Raw genomic sequence first — 20,825 nt, forward strand, 5'->3', positions numbered from 1 at the left:
AATTTTAAGATTTTGTAAGCATATTTTTATAGCTTTAAAGTGTTTTTTAATCTGTTAATTAGTGTATTTAATACAAATCATATTGAATTCTTTTTAAATATGATTTCTTTTATTCAAAAAATTACTTTTCAAAATACATACATAACCTACAAAAAATCTAGATAAAGTTTTCTAGATCCCTAGTTTTCAAATCCCAAGTTTTTGATACATTTCATTACACAAAATTGAAGTTTATCTAAAATTTGTATTTTCTAAAATTTAAGGTTCATCGAAATATTTAGAAATTAGGTGCATTAAAAGCTATTTTATAGTTGAAATATGCTTTCAAAACTCATTTAACTTCAACATTTCTTTTTCTTTTTTAAAGCTCCTTACTGTATATTTAATAAATTAACAATAAATGGTCCTCTTCAGTTTTAAGGAACTCATTTTGCAGATATTTCTTATGAATCCAGATGTTTTTCATCCGCAAAACAAATTGTACTTCATCCCCACAGCTCCTCCTAAAAATTGCCTTTATATCTTTTTAATTCCATTTTGCCCCCACACAAATTTCATATTAATTGATTGCCCTCGGAGCCCCGTCTTTTATGGCAAACAAAATAAACAAATTCCCTAATGCAGATGTGTGAATAAATACAGTTGAGTGTTTCCCAGTGATTTTTGCATATGTTTTTATTTTCTTTGCTCTCAAAAAAGCAAAAGAATTTAGCAAACTATTTTTTTTTTCGCTCAATTGTTGCTGAAAGCTCATTGGCACTTTTGTGTGTTAATTAAAAATGAGATCCTCCCGCGGACTGTTCATAAATCTTGGGTGCCTTTCATTAAAAAGTCTTTTACTTGATTTGATTGGCCCATTGAGAGATTTATGAATGGCAACGGAATTGTGTTTGTACAACATTTAATTAGTTCTGCTCTCGGAATCGTTTTCATTAGAAAATGCCATAACCATATTTGACGTGTACTTAAAGTTCCCATGGCGTTGAATGATTACGTTTTTTATTATTTCGAAGTGATAAGACGAACGCCTCGAGGGGAGGCCACTAGCGAAAATCGTACCTCAGATAGGAAATACAACTGTACAGTTTTTGGTAACGAAAAAATAAAGCTAAGAAATACTAAGAACATCCTAAATAAAGAACCCTTAATTGCCAGGCAATTCTTTGACCTTCATGTTATGGCTTAATCGGAACTTTCGCCCATTTTCTTCTGCATTAGCATAGTGAAAGCGACATCCGTGTGCTATTATCCTGGCGTATAATTTGCACAATCCTTTTCCTGGATATTTCACCCCACTACTTTTCCTTTTTTTGTGTTCCAATTCCATGACTTCTTTTGGCTAAAATGCTTACAGGGACATGTTCATTTTGGGTTTCTAAATACTTTCTGAATAATATTATTAATATTACTTCCGATTAGGAATTTAATTACACCCTTAAGAGTCAAAAAACAAGTTTTTAATAATAAAGGATATGTCAAGGAAGTGGTGGGGAAGTGTATACTTCCGATATATATTTTGATAACAATTATTTTGGGATGTTTGAAAAAAACCAGTTCTAAATACTAGAGAAATCGATAGATTCTAATAAAATTTAATATCTATAGGTATTATATGTGGCTGATTATGAATCCATAGTTTCTAATTCAGAGTTCAATTTTAAAATAATCTTTCAATCTTTCTTTTTTTAGTATAATCAAAAAAGTAATAAGACTTTTCGTGTAAATTACTATAAACATACAAATTTTAATACATTTTTATTAAATTGAGCAAATAAAAATTAAGACACATTTCAAAAACTCTTTTTTTGAATATATTTAAAGCTACAAAATTAATTTTACAGAGGGAAAGTGTCAAAAACCCTTTCGCAAAATGAAGGCAAGTGAAAAAACCGAGATAATTAGTCAAAATTAAGAGTGTGGGAGAGATAGTGATAGACAGAGAAGGGAAAAGATACAGAGAGAGAAAGAAAAAGAGGGAGATTTGAGACCCTATCCCAACCGGCGTTTTTTTTACACTTTTTTTTTTCTTTGCTTTTTCCCTGCTCTGCTGTTTCTGTTGTTTTTGTTGCTGCGTGTGCCCCGTTTGGCGTCATCATGAATGAGGCGAAATGACAATGAAACACAAGGCGACATGGCGACAAGAGCGACGCGGCGACAAAGCCGCAGCAGCTGTTTGGATTCCCAAAGAAAAGCTTTCACCGAGCGCAAGGAAATCGCCACCGCCGCCGCCGCCGCTGCTCTGTCTTTGCAATGACAAAATGACGCAAGCTACAAGAGACCGCAAAGAGCGCCGGAAGAGAGAGAGAGAGAGAGAGCGAGCAGCGGCAGCCCCACCAGCGAAAGAGCGATGGCGAGAGCGAGCGAGTTGCTAATTGGAGCAAAACAAACACAAACAAAATGGCAATGGGCTGTTCCACTACCACAACGTTCCCGCTTTTGTTGACGTAGTTTCTGTGTGTGTGTGTGTGGAGCTTCTTTCTTTCCTTTGCCTTTTTTCGCATTGCTGCTGTTGTTGTTAGGTAGGTCGTTGCTGGAAAGATGGGGGGCCGGAGAGAGGTTGTCTCCTCGCCGTCTTTCTTTTTATTTTTTTTTTAATGTTGGTCCTTACACAACTGTAACTGTAATGTGCCAGAAGGATTTTTATGCTGCACTTCCTACTCTGTCCCATGCCCTGCTTTCTTTCTTTGTTTTCTTTTTCCCATGCATAGTTTTGTTGTCATCTGCAGTATCTTTCGCTCTCTCTTACTCGCTTGCTCTTCTTATCTGCTTGCATTGATCTCGCTACAATTTGAAAATAATTTGTTTGTCTGCTGGTCGCGACGTTTTCTCCTCTCCCTCTCTTTCTTTGCTGTTTTTTCTTTCTCTTTCTGACTGCTGTATTTTGCTTTCTTGTTTTGATGCCTATTACGTCACGTGGGTGTTGTTTGTGTGTGAGTGCTGGGCATTGTGTATCTTTTTGTTGTTGTTGTTGAAGATGCTGTTGCTTTGCTGAAATTTTTTCTTGTGGTTTCTTATAATTCTCAATTCGTTTTTTGGTTGCTTAGTGTTTCCTAAAAGTACTACATTTATTATTATAAATTTATAATAAATTAAATAAAAGACTTCAGCTTAAGAAACAAAAACTGAAACTTTCCTTTCCTCGAAATAATAAAATGAAATTTACTTAGTATATTAAAAATATTTTTAAATAGATTTCAAAATTATATAAATAATTAACACTTCCACATTTAACTATTAACGCCACCAAAGAGTTTCCTTCGCTTTTAATTACAAAAATAACAAGAATAAAATTAGAATTCCCAAACCAAGGGTATGAAAACCATTAAAGTCACCTTCAACATTTTCCCATGCAACCAAAAACAACGGAAAATTCAACAACGAGGAGGCAGCAAGCAGTTCCGAGGCCCCCCAAAGTTGGCCAAAGCTTTGAAGTTTAACTTTATCGACAGGAAACTTCATTATAAACGACATTGGCACAAACACACAGGCACGCAAGCTCACACACACACACACACACAGCCTAACGACTAACGGCAATTGCAGTGGGGCAAAGCGGCAATAACAACAACTTGGAAAACATGGGCAACTTCAACTTGACTTGGGGCTGGTTGTGTGGTAATAGGCCGTCTGCATTGTTACCAGGGGCAGCTCTGCTCTGCACCTACAAAAAAATAAAAAAAACTTAAACCCAGAAAGCGATGGAGTGTCAGGGGGATTGTGGAGGGGAATGGAAAACTCTGCACTTGGAAAAATTAATATTAAATGTTAAAAATATATTCCAAAAATATGTAGAAAGACTATAAAAAAATTTACAAGAATTTTTAAAACAAAAATAAAGTATCTTTCTGTTCGAAAATAATCATTATACGGGTAAAATATGTGACTTTTATAATCTTCAGGATGTTTCGATGATTTATGGTTCAAAATACGCTTTCTTAAGCAATCATATTGTAATGTATTGTATCGATGATAATTATAAAATATGTGATTTTTTTTCTTAATTTTCATAATATTTAGAAGATTAATGATTAAGATGATAATTTAAAAATTCATAATGTTGATAAAAATCATAATATCAAAAAAATATTTGTGTTTTTTATGATTTTCACGATGTTTTGAAGATTTCTGCTTGATATTGGGGCTGTCTATGAAGACAATAAAAGTATTTTATCAAGATTTATACACAATTTTTTTTTATATAATCAATTTTGTAAAGAATATATTTATTAATAATATTATTTGTTTAAAGAGTATAACTGTGTAAAGGAAATGATGGTCGAGGGGCGTAAAAGTCGCTTTGGCTTTGAAGGGAGATGTCTAACATTGCAACGTGACCATCGCGCATTGCCTTTGCACTTGTAACATGTTGTTGGAGTCGCGTTTTTTCACTGAGTTTTTTTTGTTTTTCTCCTCTTCATTTTTGTTGTTGTTGTTTTCTGACTTTGCCATAGCTGTAAACTTGTTCGCGTTGCATGCCAATGAGGTGCATTCAGCGGCGGAGCGGGACAGACGGATTTGGTAACACAGAAACTGGATTAGAGGCCTGCCTCGCTCAGCGAGCACAGTAACAACGACAATGCCAGCAAAAAATAAAACCAATCAGCCAAAATAAAAAAAAAGTTAAAAAAAAAACACTAAAAATAATAGTGAAAAAATTAAGCAGCAAGCTAAAGAAACAGTGGAAAGAAATTGAATACAAATTGAATTGAATTACATTAAAAACCTAGTCAAATTAGCTATAAATATACATTTAATTGTTAGCTGAACACGAATCTGTTCTCAAAAATGTTTCTTTACTTTAAGTTTCAAAGGAAAACCCATTGATATAAAGAGATTTTAAATAGACTCCAAATAGTTAAGATTATTTAATTAAAATAAATGCCAAGAAGCTTTAATTATTCCTCTAAGAAACTTATGAAAATTTAAATATTTTTAGTTTTTTAAATATTTATATTTTTAACCACTGTGCGCACGTCATCGGCTTGCAATGCCTTTGGGTTTGCATTCAACATTTTGGTGTTGCATGCCTCTGGTGGCATCGTCTACATCACTCCATCTTGATTTGGCTATAGTTGTTGTTGCTTTTGTTGTTGTTATAGCCGTTGTAAAATAGGCAAAAGTAGTGAAAACTCGTTTTCATATACCCAGTTTTTCCCCGCGCTTTTATTTTTGACTACTTCTCCTTTATTTTTTCTTGCCCGTCGACTTTGCTCCGTTCGTTTGTCGGCTTTTGAAGTTTAACTACTTTTGGGAGGCAAGCGAAAAACATAAAGGAGAAAAAACAATAATGAAGATTATAGTGGAAAGTCAAGACTATGCGATACCCAGTACTTGGAGGCTTACAAGGAAATATGTTGCATACTTGAAGGGAATCACTGTGCTCTCGTTATTTTTGTGGAGTTTTTAAACCAAAGACAAACTGTGCATAGAAAATCAAGATCCTAAGAAAAAGTATTTATTATTCATTTTATTAAACGAGATATTTTAATACAGCTTAAAAGAATATTTTTGAATATATACCGAAAAGAATGATTCGATAACGCAATAAGAAGATTCATTATTAGTTATGGAATTAGTTTCTTATATTTGTTTAACTCTTAAAATTAAAATGCTTTACTACTCTGTACAAACTGTATTAATTTAAATAACAAATTCAGAAACAGATTATAATAAAGATAGAAATATCGATTAGGATAATATTTTCACTTTTAATTTTAACATAAATATGTCAAGAAATCTATTACAAATATTCCTAATATACTCTACTAAAATCCCCAATATTTGTCGGAAATACCTTCGTCTTTGCCTTGTTACATGTGTATATACCCTTGACTACGAAGTTAAAAACACAGCATTTTATTTTTTTTATGGCCATACCGGTTGTTGTTAAAGTAGTGTGTTGTTGCTTGTTCTCGTATCCTTTTTGGCCAATGACGCACCCACTCCACAACACTCCAATCCCCTTTCTTTCTTTGTATTTCCCGCCTATTTCTATGCCGGTGTATGTGTGTATGTGTGTGTCTGGCTGAGCTCAGGTGGGCGGCGGCAGGTGGAAAGTGGTGCTGGAGGAGGGGGAGGAGGGTGGGGCTTTTGGGACGTTTGAAGTCGATGTAAAGTTGCGGAGTAGGTCAGGAATGCAAACGGTTTTGTTGCCGGTGTTGTTGTAACTGGTTGTTGGTGTTGTTGGAATTGTTGTTGTAGCTGTTGTTATTGTCGTAGTTGTTGTTGTTGCAAGCAGCCTTGTTGAACAAGGCTAAAAACAACGAGACGCGCCTATTTTGCGACTGCACTTGCCACTACCACTTTGTTTGCATTTCTGTTTGTTGTTAGGCACTCCTCTTCTCTCTCTCCCTGTCTCTCTTTTCTTTTCTCATATTTATATTCACCGTTAGAAGCCGCTAAAGTTGGCTAAGATGGCTCTATAGTTGTTGCTTTTTCTTACTGTGGCTAGTGTTAGGGCCGTCTTATCGACCAGGTTTTCTTGCATTTGACAGAGACTGTACATTGGTAAGTTGTTGTTGTTGGTGTTGTTTAAGCCGTGTTGCTGCCCGTCATGTCATAAAATTAAATTAACAACATTGCTTTGGCTGTTATTTTTAGACAAATGGTTTGTTTTGCATCCTTTTTTTCTTGTTCTTCCTTGCGTTTTGTATGCCTATTTAGAAATTTGCATGGCTATGGGAATGTTTGTTGATGGCACTGACAGTTTGACACTTTTCTAAAAATGGGGAAAATTTTCTACTTGGCAGTTATTGTAATGTTTTTTTTTGTGATTTGTTTTCTTGTTGTTAAATGCTAAAAGAGTTGGCCAATGAAAAGGGATTGTTGTGCAATCAAGAGAAGTGTTATTTAAGGGTTAATGGATGGGTATATAATTTTAAAGAATATTAAAGGAAGGTTTTTAGCAAAATCTAAAGGAATTAGAACTTACTTAATTAATAATTACTTAAGCTTTATTAATTTAATAACTTAATTAATAATTACTTAAGCTTAATTAATTTAATAACTATTTTTAACATTCAAGGCAGAAAATGTCTATAAATTAATAAAATTCAATACAAAATGTTTCATCTTACATGAATTTCAAAGTTTTCAAGGTGGCTTCTTGATACAAAAAGTATCTTTCATTTATGAAATACAAATCCCACTTTAATTCCTTCAAACTAATACACTATAAATCCAACTAGTTTAGATTTCCCAAATCGATTGGGGATTTTAATCCATTCCCTAAGGCAAATCAAACCGCAAAGCTGTGACAACTCGTCCATTCTTTGGTTCGACAGGCGAACCATTAGCGAACGAGTTTTTGCAGATACATTCAGCCATCCGACAGCTACTTGTGCATACAGAGAGGAGACGATGATGGCTAACAGTAAGTCATAATCATGCAACATCCCAGGCCATTCCGCTGCAGTCATTAACTTGTTCTTTGGCGACAAAATAGCATAAAACATAACTGCAAAAAGCGCACAAGCGCCAATGTATCTTTGTATCTGTCGGATTGTAGCTGTATCTTCTGCGTCGCCGCTGCTGCCGTTGCTGATGCTGATGTTGACTGTAATTAGACAAAACTAATTAATGTTATGTGGAATGTATGCCATGTTCATGGTGTACGACCAAGTTATTAACATCCTCTGACATTTACTACCGCCTACCCCTTATGCATCCCAAAGGTGCTTACCGTTAAGACGAACCTAAAACTTATTAATTTTAGCAAAAGAAACTTTAAAAAATGGGTGGCAGATGGGAGAAATGTGTGGCAAGAGCATGTTAATGTCGAGATATGCTCGGTTGGGCGGCAAGGAGGTGTGATGAAATTACGATTTATGGTCTCCAAGCACGGTTTTAAAATTGAGCGTAGATAAGTGCAACAAAAAAAAATTAAATAATTTGTTGCTAAAGATAATTATTTAAAAGAATTATGAAAATTATAGGAAAAGAAACAATGTTGTAAAGGTTAATTCGATAATAAAAAAGACTTAAATATATAAACAACGATTATTTTATCGATGAATTATCGATTTCTATACCATCCCTAAAGCAGCTTAAATTCCATATCATATCGGTTTATTTTCCCAATTTATTTAACAAATAACCTTTCGTTATTCGCATATTTTATATATTCTAGACCCAAAACAATTTATATCTCCTGCATAAATCATGAGAATTGTCTCAAGTACAGTTGTGCTCATTTTCTGCTCAGCTGTTGCTTTCATCGCCCCCCCCCCCCAGACTTTCTTTTCACTTTGTAATTCTCAAGTTACGGCAATGTTAAATTCCATTATCAAATAAACTAAACGATTCAAGTACGTGTGTAATTTTCTCAAAAAATAGAATCCCTTTTTCAACCTTCCTAGTTTCACCAGACGGGGTCGCCGAGAAAAAAAAAATGAAAAGAAATTTGCATAAAAAGGATAAAACACGGGCCAAGAAAAGAAAATCACTTTGTTGCAAGCTCTGTGTAAATTTTCCTTTTTTTTTGTACATTTTTCTCTTGACGCTTTCCTCTTGTTACGCTTTTTTCGGGAGACTTTCGCAACGCGTCTCAAGTTCAAGGTTATCCGAGGCCTTTTCCGTCGCTTGCTCTCTCTCTCGGTGTGTGTGTGTGTGTTGGCCATTTTGCCAATTTTTGGGCGTGAATTTCAGCGAGGATGTCATGTGCTTTTTGGGCCAGGCTTTTCTGCTCTGACTTTGCTCTGACTCTGCTTTTTCGGGGTGTTGTCGCCCGATTCGAGGTTATTTACCCAAGCGGAGAATTCGTTGAACTTGAATTTTTATTGCTGGTGAAAACTTGCCCCATTCCGCCCACACGTTGGGCGGTGGCAGCTGCTGCTCGACAAAGTTTTCCAAAAATAAGAAAATGAGGCAAACAACAAAATGTTTGTAACCTTTTTGCTCCTTCTGCTGGTCAAATGTTTGCTTTAATCCGGGTCCAGGAATGCACAAGTTTTTCGTGGAACAATCAATTATTTGTGGGGGCGGGATTTGGGTGACCTTCTGGAATATTAGTTGCGAAATTGATAAAATATTGTGTAAACATTAGAATGAAATCGAAGTTAAATTATGGTTAATCTAAAATAGGTTTGTGGAGAATCTAGTTGGGTTTAATAAAGGATTTGTGAGGTAAACAGTTGATATTTTTATTAATTTTTAACTAAATAAAGTATAAAATATGAATAAGTATAACTCATATCCTTTGATTATTTTAATTCCCTTGAAATCCTTTTATTTCGTGGCCCAACAAAAGTGTCCTCAGTCAATTAACTTGGCCGCAAAGTTCTTTTTGGCCAAGACGCCTCAAAGTCGACCACAAATTTTCATTTAATTTGATGTCAAGCTAAATGACCCATTCCATGAAAATATATATGAAATACCCTTGCTAAAATATAAAATGTCAAATTATTATTTGACAGTTGGGAGCCGCAAGTCGCTGGCAAAAAGCTAAGGGATACTTTGAAACATTTTAAAACGAAAATAAAGGTTCAAAAAGTGTGTGTGTGTGTGTGGTGTGTGAACAAGAAGCAACAGCAGTGCGAACAGCAGAAGCTACAACAACAATTAAATGTGTTAAGCAACATTAACAAAGAACAACAATAATATAATACAAAGGAAATTATGGAATACAAAATACAGAAATACCCTAGAAATTATTTTTGATTTGAAATTGTATTATTAAAATAAAAAATGTAGCTCATACTTATTATGTCTCCGAACTCGTACTTGGGAATTATAATTTGAACATTTAGATTTTTATTCTTTTGAAAAAAATGTTAATGCAAAAGGTTAAATAATAACAATATTCATGACATTTTAAGGAATCATAATAAACATAAAAAAATATTAAATAAATACAACAACATACTAAGAAGTCTATATCGATTGTTATCGATCAATTAAAGATATTATATTAGTTTAATATAAGTATTATAAACTATTTAAAGTTTTCTGTTCGATATCTAAACGACATTTTCAATGTCTATCTATCTTATGGATACATCACTTTTGTATTCTAAGAACCTCCCTTTTTATTATCATCTTGATCTTTTGGATATCGATATTTCGAATGATTATAATACCCTATATCAAGAGAGAGGGTATAAAAAATGAAAACAAGGGGGAACTGAGGCAAAATCGAAACGCTTTTGGGGACGCAGTTGAATGTCCGCAGGTCCTGAGTTCATTCACCGTTGAAACCAAAATCAAGATACAAAACAGCAACTGCGACGTTGATGCCGGCAGCGCAGCCGTAAGACGCAGAGCAAAGCCAAAAGAAGTAAAATGCAAAAAAAAAGTATAAATAAAAACAAAATATACAACAAAGAACACAAAAAAAAAAACAAAAGTAATACAACAAAATAAATAAGAACAAATGGCACTAAACGCAAAATACAAAACAAAAACCGAAACCGAACAAAAGCTTTTAACGGACTTTGCGAAAGAGACGGAAAGATACAGAACGAAAGAGAGGCAGCGAGAGTGTTTCTGAGTGTGTTGGTGTGTGTTGGTGTACCAGTGTGGGTGTAAATGTATGCAAATAAAATGCGTGTGCGAGACTTTTGAAGTGGGTTAATATTAAAACAACAAAAACAAAACCAAAGAAAACTCAGAACGAAAAACGAAAAATAATAAAAACAGAAAAATACAGCAAAAAAAAAAAAAAAGAAAAACAAACCAAACAACAATTGTCAAACCCAAGAAAACACTTCGAAAAGGAAGATATCGAAGGACAGGGGATCAATGACCTTAACCAATGAAAATAAACCCATAGCATTGGTCAGTCCATCATGGATAAATGGCACATATACTATAGATATATTCACAAAATCCTAAAACAGATAAAACCAGCACTTGATACCTCTTTCAGTTGATCATTTGAAAAGGAATTATGCAAATTTTTTATTGGGGATGGAAAATATGCCACCGAAAGGGCTTTAGCCACAGCGCCTAAAAGCAGGCAATAAAGTTTGCTCAGGATTAGTGGAGTTCTCTATGCGAGGGAAGGACAAGGAGCAGATGTCAGCAAGGGACGCCGCTTTTGTGGTGGCTCCTAATTTATGAGACCAACTAGAAGAGATACTAAGGACATTTCAAGTACAAAATATATGAGTAGTACGAGGATTTACGTTCTAAAAATGATTTAGTAAAGAAACAACTATTTTTGTAAACTTTGACGGTATTGTAATTTCAGTTAGAAGCATAGAACGCAGTGAAAAGAAATTTCGGTTTCCTGAACTTTAATTATCTTTAATTACTTTACTTGTTTTTCTTTATTATCACACTTTTTAAAATATTTATTAATACAAAAAATGTTTATCAGAGAAATGAAAGAAAATATTTTAGAATACCAAAATAATCAATTAACCAGAGGTAACAATTTTGTAACCTACTTTTGAAGTCAATTTTAATTTATTTAAAATCTATAAAAACAAAAATGCATATTTATCCACACAATATAGTATATTTTCCCCTCTACTATATACCAATCAAATCTATTATCCGCACATGTTCATCCCCACTAATCGTTTTCTGTCCTCAACTGAGTTTTTTGTCGACAACCAGAGGGATATAACACAAAAAAATAGCAGAAAACCATCAGCAAACGAGAAATGTCCTGCCGGGCACGAGGACACGCGCAATCATAATTACACAATTACACAACAACAGAGGCGACATCAACAAAAATCAAAAGCAAACAAAATATCAAATTGGACAAAGGATGTGGGGGATGATGAAACATTTGCTCACATGTCAGTGATAAATGGACAATTTATTAAATCACCACGTAGCCAAATAGAAATCAAACCAAATGGGGCCAGAGCGGAATGAATTAGATGGATAGATGGCGACACGACTTGGAAATGCTGATGGAGACGGATGTTGTGGAGATGGAGATGGAGTCCAAGCTCAGTATATGTGTGTGATGTCTAGCTCTGATTTATTGTTGAAGCCAAGTGCTGGAAAATGCAGGATTATGTTGAGGGAAAAAAAGGAACAAATTTGGGAAAACTCTAAGAGAGAGAGAGATGGAGAGGGTTCTAGGGAAAAAGCAGCAGTACAGAGTTTGATATATTGTTTTGAGGGGGAAAAGGATTTATGTACTTATAAAAGCAAAATGCTTCTTTTTTTTAGGTTCCAGATTATGAATTGGAGAAAAAAAGGATGTTTACAGGCCTAAGTAAATTTAATTAAGTTATTAAAAACTTGTACAGATTGTGAAGAGCTTTTGTAGGAAGCCAAACAGAAAGGGTAAATCTTAAATATGTTAAAAAGGTAAAGGAAAGAAATAAATGATTAAAAAGTAGTAATTTATTTGAATTTATAAATTATTAAAAAGTAGTAAATTTTTAGAACAATTAATTTAAATATTTAATTAGATAATAAAACCTCCTCTAAACAATTCTTGATAATTTAAGACATTATATTTAATATTCCCTTAACTATTGATTTTCCCTTAAATTTCCCTCTAACCATTACACAATGTAGTTGAAATTAAACCCCTTTCTCAATAAGATATCGATTTTTACGAAAGTACTACCTCAGGTAATTTCTGATAAAAAAAAAGCGACACGAGGTTGTAACAATTAAATCGAATTTGAACAGGAGCCCAAGAACTAAAACCCCAAAACCAGTTTATGAACAAGTTCGAGTACCTTCTTCATATACACGATACTACCCAACTTCCCTCTGTGTTCTCCCCCGTTCACAACTCTGGGGATTCATTTTCATGGCTTTCATTCGGCATTTCCTAGGCTCCCAGAATGACGTCAGCGCATAAATTGAACTATTTTTATAACCGGCAACGTAGGAGCCACGCATTTCGAATAAAATGTGGGCATGTTTGGTACATTTATTCGTTAGTACTTTTCCTTTTTCCTTTTGTCGAGTATTATGTGGTTTATTCAGCAAACTCACACACACACACAGTTTATACACTTCATTAGGCGTTCAGTTCAGTGAACCCAAAGTTCGTTAACAGGACATTAGGCGAAATCCTTTAACGACTTTTATTCTAATTGATTAGCCCTCTAAGGGGGCTCTCAACACTTGCAGGGAAGGTGTTTTTTTGGGAGGGTTTTCGAGGCTTATCTAATCAATTGATAACTCAAATTCAACACGTGCCAACCACCTGCTATACCCCCCTAATAGAAACCTGATTGAACTCTGCGATATCTTCATTGGATTTACTGCGGTTCATTGGCATTGACACTTACCTTTCTTCCGCATTTCACCCTCCATCTACAGATACTTCTTCTTCCGCGGACATAGAACCAAGTGTCATTCTTTCAATTTGATTGCATGACGCGACAGCTTTTCAGATTATCAAACAAGCTACGAAACCAGTTTGAAACCGTTAAAAGAATATATATATCATGAAACTGACAATTTATTGGGGATTAATTGTGAAAATTGGCTATCGGAGAAAAAGTATCAGCCGATGCAATTCCTTAAAAAGAAATCAAATTATAAAGGCATATTTGGGATGGGATTTATTCTACAAAAATCAACCTTTTAATGAGTAACAATATTTACTACATTTTTTATATGTATATTACCCATTTGTATTGGCTTGAACAATTTACAAGTTATTTTTTGCACCATTTAAACATTCACGCTCGATTGGCTTACTTAACCCTGAAAAATCAAGCTCCATAAAGTGAGAACGCTTAAGTCTATTTTTACTCAACAGACATTATATTTATTTACTCTTTTTTGGCTTGAAAGTTGAGTATGTCTTGTTTCTATTCAAGTTGAAAAAAAAACAGCAAATTCGTTGATGGCCAAGTTATAAATCATTTGCAATAAACTTGAGCCAATCTACCAGTACATACATAACAAAACTACTTCAGAGGCACATTTTTTGCGTGTGTTTTTGTGAGTCATAGATGTATAAGATGACCTAAAATAATAATAATAATAATAATAAAATTTGGCAAAGGAATTAATTAACATTAAGTAAAAGCTATTACCAGATTTAACTAACTGAAATTCTTTTATGTTTTTCTTTACAGGTAAGCACAAGCAATTGGTTATCTTTTATGCAAGTTGAGTAAGTTTTATTATAGGGTTTCTTTAAGAGTTAAGAGTTTTACCTTAAGTAAGTTAGTTTTTTTATAGGTTTTTTCAAGAGCTGTATTTAAAAAAAGCTTCCCTAAGTTTTATTTAAGGGGTTTTTCATGTGAATTCTTGCTTATATCTTGTTTATATTTTCCAGAACTTAATTACTTTGATTTGATTTCATGATGTCAGATCTTTGACTTCAATACAATACAATATTGTTCATTACACTCGAAACCCCTAACTCTTTTGATAATCTCCTAAACTTCTTAAGATTTCCTGTGTCATCCCTTTTCAAAATAATATTCTGTGTGATTCAAATAAATCAAAAAACAGAACTCTTATAAATGATTTATGTCAACTGGTTTGTTGTAACCACAACGACTTTGAGATGAGTTTTGTCCCTTTTTCTAGCTGGTCAAATCTTTGTTTTTCTTTTACGTTCCACTTGATTCGTGTTTAATTTTGCTTATTGCCTTGTAATGAAAATTAATTGCGGTCGTAGCCGGCATTAAATATCCCAGCTTCTCACCGTCTTTCCTTTGATTTTGCTTGGGGAGCATTAAGAAAATTGTTTGTCCCCAAAATAATGTGTTTTTTCTTGCCGGTTTCGTTTAGGTTTTTTCTGTGTGGGCGAAAAATAAGTACGTGAGGCATATTTGGCCAACAGATTAATTCTCTTGCCTTAATGCCGCAGTGTAATGGCCGATGTAAATGTTGGTAGATAATGTTTTTTTGTGGGCGTAGAGAAGTTCAACCTGAGAAAAAGGGTCTAGCCAGAAGAATTTATATTTTTAGTGGGTGTAATGTTAAAAGGGAGTGCTTGCAAGATGAGAATTATTACTAAGTCTTAATAAGGTAGTTTTAAGGATCAAAATTGGGAGTCTTTTGAAGAGGAGATTCATGTGAAACTCTAAGGAAAGCTTAGGATAGTTTCGTTACCTCTGAAAGTCATAGTATTTCATTAAAATATTAAATTCTTGCCTAAATTATTGTCTTCTTCTTGAAGACTGCTATAAGTTCCTCTTACAATTTTATATTTAATGTATTTCTGATATCAAAACTTTATATAAAATGTAATTTTCTAGGATTTCTAGACTCAAAATACTTCAATTGCTTGTCACATCTCTTTAAACTCATCTCGTATCCCATCCTAAACCTATTTACTGCACATTTCCCCTCGTAACCAAACACTTGTGGCTACTTTTATATGAAAGAATTTCAATTCTAAACCCACTTTCGCTGCCTTCGTTTTATTTTCAGACACTTTTATTGGCCTATTTTCACACAGACTCCTCTCTCTTCTCCTCCTTTCCATTACATTTTTATGGACAATTTCCAGCAAATGCACTTTGTCGAAGACATGGGGGTCAGGGAAGTGTTGGCTGGAAACGGCTTCTGGCTAAAAAAGATATAATACTTGAGACCTTACGACCATTCCTGGTAACCCACAACAGATATTTTCTTTTTTACGATCGCAATTGTAATTACCACAACGGGCAAAGGGTTGACCAGCAAAGGCAATTCTTGGTACAGAATTAACCAAAACCGATATAAACATTTGGTCAAGATTTTGGGTTTTGGTTTGTGTAAAACAGCATTTCCTTATTGCATATTTACTCCAAAATTTTTCAGTTCATTCGGGTTATTTTTTGCGTTTTTTTTTTATGTATTTATGTTGTTCTTTTATTTTTGGGGCGTGCGACTCAAATGCAAATATTTGCCAATGAGGCAGTGTTCATTTTTGCTTTGCGTTTATTAGTCATAGAGAAGCCGCCCGAAAGTTCATTAACCCCAAAAAACTTTACACAGAGAGGAAAGTACATATATATATAAATATATCATAAAAAATATTAAAAGTTGTAAAGTCCGTTAGTCAAATATTTGTTTGCTCCACATAATATGTTTAGTATAAAATATGCCTTTTTTCTGTTATTTGTTCTGTGTTTTCTTGTTTTATTATTTTTACTTTAACGAGGAATATTTTGTTTATAAATAGCAAAAGGTCTTTTGACTTGACTTCAACTTGTGTTGGCCTGTGCGATAACCCCCGGCCACCCCCTCGAAGGCCCCCCTTTTATATATATGGCAAACTGATTTCTGATTTCGCAAATATAATCGAAAGTGGTTGGAGGGGAAAAAAAAAAAGAAAATCATTTGGGGAGCGTGTTTGTAATTAGTGAAATGTTTGCACGGCCCGAAAGAATGCATTTCTACGAAATAATATGCCCGAGATTGTGGAATTGTCTAAATTTTATGTTCTTTTCATTTTTGTTGATGAAGTGTCTGGAAATTATTTGGTTTATTAGTATTTAAAAAACATTGTATTTTCTTCATTTACTAACAAGAAATTAATATAGCTCTACAGTTTTCATTTCAATTGTTGGATTAAATCAGAATTTGAATTAATATTTATTAATATTTTTATATGAAATTTTTTTGGCAACAAATCAATATTTAAAAAACTCATAACTTAGTCAAAAATTCATTAATTTTTATTCGGAAAACTTTTCTTGGCTAGTTTTTCAAAGGTTTATAAAACTGCATACTCAGTTAAATTTAAAAAAATATAACAATTTTTGGCTATTTTTGATAATTTAAACGATGTAACCCCATATAAAATTTTAAAAAAATTGGCAACATTTTTATTTTCCTACATGACTAGGATGCTGTTGATGGTGATCAAGAATATATATGATTAATATTCTAATTGAAATTATTGGGATGGGGATTTCTCAATATTAAAATCGAGTATGCTTAATTTTATTACTTTGTTAATACATACTTCTCTCAATAATTAATTAACCTAATCTATATTTCTAAAGCTGATATTAAATTGTTTTAAAGTAAAATAATATAATACTTCCTAAGGATGTAGAATGACGTAAAATCTATTTACTTATAATAATTTTAAGTATTTACATCCCTTCAAAGAATCATATAATTTTCTTTCCAACATTTTTCACCTCTTATCTCTTAATTACCTTATTCTTTATTCCTTTCCTAATCTCAGCTTATTTTAATAATTTAATAAGCTTAATTTTCTAAGGCCCGAAAATTTCTTTTATACTTAACAGCACGATATTTATATGAATGCTTTTGTTTACATCTACAATTGTTTGCTTTTTGTGGCATTTATTTGGTTCAGTCACACACTCACAATTTCCATGGCAATCAGCTTTTCATTTATTGCTTAATTTTCCACTTGGTTTTTACTGCTGTGTGGCCCACAATTTTGCAATATAATTCACAAAACTGCCGTTAAAATTTTCATCTCTTTGGTTTTTCCATCATTATGATAACTGTTTTGCCAGAGAGACAAGTGAGGGGAAATTACCGAGGTTGACAGATGGATAGATTTGCATGCGAAATGCGTTCTGTGATTTTCCGCATTGTTTTTTTTTGCGGGAAAACTCTTCTTCAGTCCGACCTTTATGGCTTATATAGGAATTACAGTTGCATTTTTGTTTCTCACGCTGGTTTTCCCTAACCAGCTCTTCGGGTTTATTATTTGGCTAAATGTTGGCCCAATGTTGATGATGGTAGCGATAAGTTTTAACATGAAGTTAAATTCGTTTCATAGGCCAATTTGCATAATGGTTAGAATGTGCCAGGGAGGGTTTTTTTTCTCTCTATTTTGTTTGGTAGCTGGTTTTGGCCCAAGTTTGGCTTCCATCTATTTTTATGGGAAGTGATTTTTACACTTTTTTATTATACGCTTTTTGTGGTTTTTGCGGTGGAGTAGCTCGGTAGCTGATTAACCCAAAGATTTATGATTATTTAGAGCAATTCATGTACGACTCTTTGAGTTTATAAGGGGTTTACTGTGAGCTTTAATTTATTATTTCTATATAACCTAACATAATTTGTACATATTTTTTAGAGACTTATTTTGCTTAGCTCATCAATAATATTGCATTACAAATAATTCACATTCCAATTCCCCATTGAGCTCTGTGAAAGCTTGACAGTTTCTTGACATTTTCACAATAAAGTTTCGCAACCAGCAACCCCTTTTTGAGCTCTCTCGAGCTTCTGGCTCAATACCACTTTAAGGGTCCTTTGCTAAACACATATACCATATACCATACTGCCTATCAATCTGCCCAGGATCTCATTCCAATGCATATAGCAGCAGCATTCATCTTGTTGAAGTTTTTAACATATTTTTGCATTTACGTCACATGGAATTACACTATGCGTGACAAGCTTTTATGTGACTGGGGAAAAAGTGTGTGTATATGAGTGTGTGTGTGTGTGTGTCTTTGAATGCGAGTGCCACGGTTCTTCCCCGTACGAACATAACCTCGGCTAACGCAAATGCAGCGATGAAGATGCAAACTTCAACTTCAAAAAACAGCAGCAGTGAATGCAATAACAACAGTTTTGCACTGAAAAGAATTTTATTTTAAAGTTTGAGATGTAAAAATATAGCTTTGAGGGGTTATAAAGTAAATAAAATACTGCTTCGAATATTTATAAAATATTTAAATATATTTATGTTAGTTACAGAAAAGTGATTCATAATTTAGTAAGTAGAAGAGGTCCTTGGAAATTTGTTCATATCTTTCTGTAGTGAAAGATAACACAGCTGTAAATAAACAAAAAATATTTAAATATATGTATATTATTATTAAAATAAATATATATATTATTTGAATATTTAATATTTATGTTGGTTAAACAAGAGAGATTGAAGAGGTCCTAAGAAATCTTTAAAAATACTATGTATATCATTGATATAGATATCAAAGATATTAGTCACAGGAGAAAGCAATAAGTATGAACTACTTTATTTTATTATTATTATTTCTTCTTAAAAAATATATACTCATTTAAATTTAACATTTTATAAACTTTAATAAAGCAAATCTGTATAAAGATTTCCTTTCTCCGTGTAAGAAGAAGTGACATATTTCCGCAATATTGCCGCAGGCCAAGCACAAAAGCATAAAACGGACAACTTTTCATTAAAGAAGCATTGCAAGCGGCAAAGGATATTGCAGGAGAGTGAAAGAATGAATAAAAAAACCAAGAAAGAAAGAGATAGAGAGAGAGAGGGAGAGGTTCTGTTGCACAATTGAGGATTTGTTATGCAAGTCCTGCAAGTCTCGTTGCAGCTGCCGCAGGCCAAAGGCATCATGTTGCACATTGCATTGGGGTAGGACCATATAAGTATTTATGTATATATACTCCACTATATATGTGTCGCCAAGAACTTTTTCAACCCTCAAGTGCGAGTAATGAATTTGCAAAAAATAATAAATAAAAAACGAAAATAAAGTCACTGCACAGGATCTGTCAGAACTTGTTGCTTTCTGTGCTTTATCGCTCTTGCTCTCTCTTCTGACTACTTTCTTCGTATTTTCCACTGATTCTCCCCCCATTACGGCATGGTGAATCGAAAAAGCAAAACTTAACGAAGCATAAAATTGCGTAATTTACTGCGCATTTAATTTCGTGTTGCGCTCTGAACAAGAATGAAACGATTTCGAGAGGCAAAAAGAACACAGAAATTACAGTACGGATAAGAACGTAAGAGAAAAGCCAGAATAAACGTAAATCGTACGCCCCCGACCATGGAATACCGGGTACTGATAGTATGCATATTGATGCACTTCTATCTAGATGTAGGTATCTAAGTATCTTAACATATTGATGTATCTATACTTGATTATAAATTGTATATACTTGGTCATAGAACGCCTTTATAAGTAATGTATCATAAAATAACGATTAGTAGTATTCCATTTACATAGAATTTTGATCACATCGATAACATTAACTTGGGAAAAAATATACTTGAAGGCATTTTTACTAAATTTTATTTTGGACTTGCAATAAAAAGCCTTGAAGAAACCTATATAAAAAGCTTATAGGAAGACGACGGTCTATCTATATCTTATATCTATATCTAAATCAGCAAATGAATAAAATTGGTAAATTTAGACTTATTTACGGAAAGGTAATCTAAAATCAAAATGGACTTTAAATACATAAAATAACTTTCAAATATCAGTATTAATTTTAATATGAGGACTTACTTATTTGCTACTTATCAATTCCTTTAAATATTAAATAGTTCTTTGACTGTACAAATCCAACACTCTTTTCGCTTATAGGGTATTATAAGACCAGAAGAAGAAAAAAACAAAAGGTAAAAATGGCAGATTCTGAATCTGAAGCTAAGCTTTCGATACGCTTGAAGCTTGAGCTGGAAATTATGATGGCGTCGTTGTTCAGACATTTGTAATTGGAAATGATGATGATGATGATGATGATAATGATAATGATAACTGAGGGTGGTACAGAGAAGGGTTTCGGTGGGGGGGAACCTTAGGAAAATAACCAAAAGCATTACAACAAATTAAGAATTGTAGGTTGATTTGAATCAGAAGTAAACTGAGCTGCTCGTTAGTGAAATATAAATTACAGAATTGTGAAAAGAAGTTACAATGAATTTTGGTTTGTATGGAAAAAGATATCTCTTGAATCTGGAGTTCATAATAGAAACAAAAATGATAAAAAATTAATAAAAATCAATTCAAATGAGGAGATATTAATACCATTGACGAGAATCTTCTTAAGGTTCTCATATATTATTTCCAGTAAGCACTTCCCCTTAGATCTTGGTTTTTTTTAACTTTTAAGAGCACTATAAAAGTTAAAGCAATCTACACTTATCCCTTGAAAATCCCCCGTGACACAGTTATCGATGGTTTTGAGTTAACCAGGAACCACATTCAAGATTCTGACCCTCCAATGCCCCC

At 33.4% G+C, this 20,825-nt stretch overlaps 1 protein-coding gene across 6 annotated transcripts in view; it reads left to right on the top strand.

Annotated features, from left to right (window-relative positions):
- tai (basic helix-loop-helix family member taiman) overlaps positions 1 to 20,825 on the top strand; it is a 106,658-nt gene that overhangs the window by 51,148 nt on the left and 34,685 nt on the right. The window contains exon 5 of one of the 6 annotated variants that reach the window (XM_086831438.1): positions 14,010 to 14,047. The exons of the other annotated variants lie outside the window; for them this stretch is intronic. The gene's annotated coding sequence lies outside the window, so the exon portion shown is untranslated. The remainder of the gene's footprint in view (positions 1 to 14,009; positions 14,048 to 20,825) is intronic. 6 annotated transcript variants of the gene reach the window in all.

This window comes from Drosophila serrata, unplaced genomic scaffold (genome assembly GCF_035046125.1).
Source record: "Drosophila serrata isolate PLE 108 unplaced genomic scaffold, ASM3504612v1 contig_240, whole genome shotgun sequence".
In the NCBI taxonomy this organism is placed as follows: Eukaryota; Metazoa; Arthropoda; class Insecta; order Diptera; family Drosophilidae; genus Drosophila; species Drosophila serrata.